Source organism: Medicago sativa, chromosome 6 (assembly GCF_051527215.1).
Source record: "Medicago sativa cultivar Bolivia chromosome 6, Bolivia_mono, whole genome shotgun sequence".
Classification (NCBI taxonomy): domain Eukaryota; kingdom Viridiplantae; phylum Streptophyta; class Magnoliopsida; order Fabales; family Fabaceae; genus Medicago; species Medicago sativa.
Window position 1 is genome coordinate 79,344,900 of NC_140754.1, and position 7,272 is coordinate 79,352,171.

At 33.0% G+C, this 7,272-nt stretch overlaps 3 non-coding genes across 3 annotated transcripts; all 3 read right to left on the reverse strand.

The window, feature by feature from the left end:
* Positions 1–467: 467 nt before the first annotated feature.
* Positions 468–539, reverse strand: TRNAM-CAU (transfer RNA methionine (anticodon CAU)). The gene has a single exon. It is a non-coding gene; the product is annotated as a tRNA-Met (tRNA).
* Positions 540–3,465: 2,926 nt separating this feature from the next.
* Positions 3,466–3,537, reverse strand: TRNAM-CAU (transfer RNA methionine (anticodon CAU)). The gene has a single exon. It is a non-coding gene; the product is annotated as a tRNA-Met (tRNA).
* A 1,418-nt stretch (positions 3,538–4,955) lies between these two features.
* TRNAM-CAU (transfer RNA methionine (anticodon CAU)) lies at positions 4,956–5,027 on the reverse strand. Its single transcript has one exon. It is a non-coding gene; the product is annotated as a tRNA-Met (tRNA).
* Positions 5,028–7,272: the final 2,245 nt, after the last annotated feature.

A 7,272-nucleotide genomic window follows, 5' to 3' on the forward strand; every position in this document is an offset into this window, starting at 1 on the left:
GAAAAGTCTCATATTTGCTAAAACATTTGAAACTTGCATGACTAGAAGTGTAGTTTTTTTTTTCTTTTGTAGGATTTGCCCTTTATTATACCAAGAAAACATACAAAATAGTTTTTAAAGTTTATAAAAACAAATGTTACACGTAAGATGTAGCATATTCTGATGATTGAAATTTTATAACTAACTTAATATTTTGATTTGTGGGTTTTTGATGAATTTTTTTATTTTTACAACAATTCATCTTGTGAAGGTTTTGAAAGAAAAATATGAAAATAAAGTCAATGTAATGTAATTGATCCTGTGAGATTTTTTGGAAGAAATATGTTAATATCAACAATTCATCTTGTGAAGGTTTTGAAAGAAAAATATGAAAATAAAGTCAATGTAATGTAATTGATCCTGTGAGATTTTTTGGAAGAAATATGTTAATATTAATAATTAAAAAGTTATGAAATGTTTTTCTTTTTTATCAGAGCCTGGTTTCGATCCAGGGACCTGTGGGTTATGGGCCCACCACGCTTCCGCTGCGCCACTCTGATTTGTTGCAGTTGTTGTTGCAAAACTTTCATATAATTGTACTTGATCTAATTTTGTTGAGGAATAGTTAATCCAATAAATGATGTTTTAAAAATATATAATACATAATTATTTACTTCTTCCATAAGACACTTGAACCTTGAATAAAAAATAAACAAGAGTTCTACATCAAACTTTTTTTTATATAATGCACCAAAAGACTTAAGTCATAGAGAGACCTTAAGGCGATTATTGGGGTCAAAGATCCTAATTACAGTGGGTTATCAGAAATAAGGTAATTGTTTCTTTTTAAAGATGTATAATAATTAATGAATTACTTTTCATATAATCAACTGGAAGCTTTAATATATAACAAATCTGATTCTGAGAGATACAAGTGTGAAATTTATCGTGGAGTGACAAACTAGTTTTATGATCTTATTTTTTTGTTGCACTTTTGGACTTGGCGAAACGAGTCTATTTTTAAGGAAGGCTTCACTGGACCGGCTAAGCCGACATGGCTTATCCTTGTGTTGTGTAGGTTGAAACCTGTGACGATGACCACACCCGAGCCTGGACCACGTCATATGGACACAATTTTCATTGGTTACCAAGGACGTCGAATGGGATGGACAAAACTGAATTGTGATGGAGTTTGCCAAGGGGACGCCAACTTGGTTGGATGCGACATACACAAAGGGTAGATGGATTGAATGTTATACTTAAAAATTTGAAGCGTGTGATGCCCTGCAAGCTTAAATGTGGGGCATATACATTGGCATGTATATGGCCTGAAGAGATGACGTTTCTAATCTCGTTGTGAAAAGTGACGCTAAAATACACATTTATTATAATGGTTACTAATAATTATGCTTCTATAAATGAGATTTCGACTCAGGTTCTTCTTATCTGTAAGTTCATATCCTTAAATTGGCATGTCAAAGTCAATAATATTTGGCGTGAGGGCAGCAAAAGCTTTGATCGGCTAGCTAACTACATTATCACGCTAAATTCTACGAAAACGAATGTGTTTGAGACTTCTCTGTTGTGCTGAAGAGTCTCATATTTGCTAAAACATTTGAAACTTGCATGACTAGAAGTGTAGTTTTTTCTTTTCTTTTGTAGGATTTGCCCTTTATTATACCAAGAAAACATACAAAATAGTTTTTAAAGTTTATAAAAACAAATGTTACACGTAAGATGTAGCATATTCTGCTAATGGAAATTTTCAAACTAACTTAATACTTTGATTTGTGGGTTTTTGATGAATTATTTTATTTTTACAACAATTCATCTTGTGAAGGTTTTGAAAGAAAAATACGAAAATAAAGTCAATGTAATGTAATTGATCGTGTTAGAATTTTTGGAAGAAATATGTTAATATTAATAATTAAAAAGTGATGAAATGTTTTTCTTTTTTTTTTGGAAGAATTTTTTGGAAGAAATAATGTTTTTCTTTTTTATCAGAGCCTGGTTTTGATCCAGAGACCTGTGGGTTATGGGCCCACCACGCTTCCGCTGGGCCACTCTGATTTATTTGAATTGTCGTTGCAAAACTTGTATATAATTGTACTTCATCTAATTTTGTTGAGGAATAGTTGATCCAATAAATGATGTTTTAAAAATATATAATACATAATTATTTACTTCTTCCATAAGACACTTGAACCTTAAATAAAAAATAAACAAGACTTCTACAACAAAGTTTTTTTATATAATGCACCAAAAGACTTAAGTCATAGAGAGACCTTAAGGCGATTATTGGGGTCAAAGATCCTAATTACAGTGAGTTATCATAAATAAGAGAATTGTTTCTTTTTAAAGATGTATAATAATTAATTAATTACTTTTCATATAATCTACTCGAAGCTTTAATATATAACAAATCTGATTCAGAGAGATACAAGTGTGAAATTTATCGTGGAGTGACAAACTAGTTTTATGATCTTATTTTTTTTGTTGCACTTTTGGACTTGGCGAAACTAGTCTATTTTTAAGGAAGGCTTCACTAGACCGGCTAATCCGACATGGCTTATCCTTGTGTTGTGTAGGTTGAAACCTGTGACGATGACCACACCCGAGCCTGGACCACGTCATATGGACACAATTTTCATCGGTTACCATGGACCTCGAATGGGATGGACAAAACTGAATTGTGATGGAGCTTGCCAAGGGGACGCCAACTTGGTTGGATGCGACATACTCAAAGGGTAGATGGATTGAATGTTACACTTGAAAATTTGAAGCGTGTGATGCCCTGCACGCTTAAATGTGGGGCATATACATTGGCATGTATATGGCCTGAAGAGATGACGTTTCTAATCTCGTTGAGAAAAGTGACGCTAAAATACACATTTATTATAATGGTTACTAACAATTATGCTTCTATAAATGAGATTTCGACTCAGGTTCTTCTTATCTGTAAGTTCATATCCTTAAATTGGCATGTCAAAGTCAATAATATTTGGCGTGAGGGCAGCAAAAGCTTTGATCGGCTAGCTAACTACATTATCACGCTAAATTCTACGAAAACGAATGTGTTTGAGACTTCTCTGTTGTGCTGAAGAGTCTCATATTTGCTAAAACATTAGAAACTTGCATGACTAGAAGTGTAGTTTTTTCTTTTCTTTTGTAGGATTTGCCCTTTATTATACCAAGAAAACATACAAAATAGTTTTTAAAGTTTATAAAAACAAATGTTACACGTAAGATGTAGCATATTCTGATGATGGAAATTTTCAAACTAACTTAATATTTTGATTTGTGGGTTAATATTTTGATTTGTGGGTTTTTGATGAATTTTTTTATTTTTACAACAATTCATCTTGTGAAGGTTTTGAAAGAAAAATATGAAAATAAAGTCAATGTAATGTAATTGATCCTGTGAGATTTTTTGGAAGAAACATGTTAATATTAATAATTAAAAAGTTATGAAATGTTTTTCTTTTTTATCAGAGCCTGGTTTCGATCCAGGGACCTGTGGGTTATGGGCCCACCACGCTTCCGCTGCGCCACTCTGATTTGTTGCAGTTGTTGTTGCAAAACTTTCATATAATTGTACTTGATCTAATTTTGTTGAGGAATAGTTAATCCAATAAATGATGTTTTAAAAATATATAATACATAATTATTTACTTCTTCCATAAGACACTTGAACCTTGAATAAAAAATAAACAAGAGTTCTACATCAAACTTTTTTTTATATAATGCACCAAAAGACTTAAGTCATAGAGAGACCTTAAGGCGATTATTGGGGTCAAAGATCCTAATTACAGTGGGTTATCAGAAATAAGGTAATTGTTTCTTTTTAAAGATGTATAATAATTAATGAATTACTTTTCATATAATCAACTGGAAGCTTTAATATATAACAAATCTGATTCTGAGAGATACAAGTGTGAAATTTATCGTGGAGTGACAAACTAGTTTTATGATCTTATTTTTTTGTTGCACTTTTGGACTTGGCGAAACGAGTCTATTTTTAAAGAAGGCTTCACTGGACCGGCTAAGCCGACATGGCTTATCCTTGTGTTGTGTAGGTTGAAACCTGTGACGATGACCACACCCGAGCCTGGACCACGTCATATGGACACAATTTTCATCGGTTACCATGGACCTCGAATGGGATGGACAAAACTGAATTGTGATGGAGCTTGCCAAGGGGACGCCAACTTGGTTGGATGCGACATACTCAAAGGGTAGATGGATTGAATGTTGCACTTGAAAATTTGAAGCGTGTGATGCCCTGCAAGCTTAAATGTGGGGCATATACATTGGCATGTATATGGCCTGAAGAGATGACGTTTCTAATCTTGTTGTGAAAAGTGACGCTAAAATACACATTTATTATAATGGTTACTAATAATTATGCTTCTATAAATGAGATTTCGACTCAGGTTCTTCTTATATGTAAATTCATATCCTGAAATTGGCATGTCAAAGTCAATAATGTTTGGCGTGAAGGTAGCAAAAGCTTTGATCGGCTAGCTAACTACATTATCACGCTAAATTCTACGAAAACGAATGTGTTGGAGACTTCTCCGTTGTGCTGAAAAGTCTCATATTTGCTAAAACATTTGAAACTTGCATGACTAGAAGTGTAGTTTTTTTCTTTTTTCTTTTGTAGGATTTGCCCTTTATTATACCAAGAAAACATACAAAATAGTTTTTAAAGTTTATAAAAACAAATGTTACACGTAAGATGTAGCATATTCTGATGATGGAAATTTTATAACTAACTTAATATTTTGATTTGTGGGTTATTGATGAATTTTTTTATTTTCACAACAATTCATCTTGTGAAGGTTTTGAAAGAAAAATATGAAAATAAAGTCAATGTAATGTAATTGATCGTGTGAGATTTTTTGGAAGAAATATGATAATATTAATAATTAAAAAGTTATGAAATGTTTTTCTTTTTTATCAGAGCCTTTCTTTTTTATCAGAGCCTGGTTTCGATCCAGGGACCTGTGGGTTATGGGCCCACCACGCTTCCGCTGCGCCACTCTGACCTGTGGGTTATGGGCCCACCACGCTTCCGCTACGCCACTCTGATTTGTTGCAGTTGTTGTTGCAAAACTTTCATATAATTGTACTTGATCTAATTTTGTTCAGGAATAGTTAATCCAATAAATGATGTTTTAAAAATATATAATACATAATTATTTACTTCTTCCATAAGACACTTGAACCTTGAATAAAAAATAAACAAGACTTCTACATCAAACTTTTTTTATATAATGCACCAAAAGACTTAAGTCATAGAGAGACCTTAAGGCGATTATTGGGGTCAAAGATCCTAATTACAGTGGGTTATCAGAAATAAGAGAATTGTTTCTTTTTAAAGATGTATAATAATTAATTAATTACTTTTCATATAATCAACTGGAAGCTTTAATATATAACAAATCTGATTCAGAGAGATACAAGTGTGAAATTTATCGTGGAGTGACAAACTAGTTTTATGATCTTATTTTTTTGTTGCACTTTTGGACTTGGCGAAACGAGTCTATTTTTAAGGAAGGCTTCACTGGACCGGCTAATCCGACATGGCTTATCCTTGTGTTGTGTAGGTTGAAACCTGTGACGATGACCACACCCGAGCCTGGACCACGTCATATGGACACAATTTTCATTGGTTACCAAGGACGTCGAATGGGATGGACAAAACTGAATTGTGATGGAGTTTGCCAAGGGGACGCCAACTTGGTTGGATGCGACATACGCAAAGGGTAGATGGATTGAATGTTACACTTAAAAATTTGAAGCGTGTGATGCCCTGCAAGCTTAAATGTGGGGCATATACATTGGCATGTATATGGCCTGAAGAGATGACGTTTCTAATCTCGTTGTGAAAAGTGACGCTAAAATACACATTTATTATAATGGTTACTAATAATTATGCTTCTATAAATGAGATTTCGACTCAGGTTCTTCTTATCTGTAAGTTCATATCCTTAAATTGGCATGTCAAAGTCAATAATATTTGGCGTGAGGGCAGCAAAAGCTTTGATCGGCTAGCTAACTACATTATCACGCTAAATTCTACGAAAACGAATGTGTTTGAGACTTCTCTGTTGTGCTGAAGAGTCTCATATTTGCTAAAACATTTGAAACTTGCATGACTAGAAGTGTAGTTTTTTCTTTTCTTTTGTAGGATTTGCCCTTTATTATACCAAGAAAACATACAAAATAGTTTTTAAAGTTTATAAAAACAAATGTTACACGTAAGATGTAGCATATTCTGATGATGGAAATTTTCAAACTAACTTAATATTTTGATTTGTGGGTTAATATTTTGATTTGTGGGTTTTTGATGAATTTTTTTATTTTTACAACAATTCATCTTGTGAAGGTTTTGAAAGAAAAATATGAAAATAAAGTCAATGTAATGTAATTGATCGTGTGAGATTTTTTGGAAGAAATATGTTAATATTAATAATTAAAAAGTTATGAAATGTTTTTCTTTTTTGGTTTCAATCCAGGGACCTGTTGGTTATGGGCCCACCACGCTTCCGCTACGCCACTCTGATTTATTGGAATTGTTGTTGCAAAACTTTCATATAATAGTACTTGATCTAATTTTGTTGAGGAATAGTTGATCCAATAAATGATGTTTTAAAAATATATAATACATAATTATTTACTTCTTCCATAAGACACTTGAACCTTGAATAAAAAATAAACAAGACTTCTACGTCAAACTTTTTTTATATAATTCACCAAAAGACTTAAGTCATAGAGAGACCTTAGGGCGATTATTGGGGTCAAAGATCCTAATTACAGTGGGTTATCAGAAATAAGAGAATTGTTTCTTTTTAAAGATGTATAATAATTAATTAATTACTTTTCATATAATCAACTGGAAGCTTTAATATATAACAAATCTGATTCAGAGAGATACAAGTGTGAAATTTATCGTGGAGTGACAAACTAGTTTTATGATCTTATTTTTTTGTTGCACTTTTGGACTTGGCGAAACGAGTCTATTTTTAAGGAAGGCTTCACTGGACCGGCTAATCCGACGTGGCTTATCCTTGTGTTGTGTAGGTTGAAACCTGTGACGATGACCACACCCGAGCCTGGACCACGTCATATGGACACAATTTTCATTGGTTACCATGGACGTCGAATGGGATGGACAAAACTGAATTGTGATGGAGCTTGCCAAGGGGACGCCAACTTGGTTGGATGCGACATACTCAAAGGGTAGATGGATTGAATGTTACACTTAAAAATTTGAAGCGTGTGATGCCC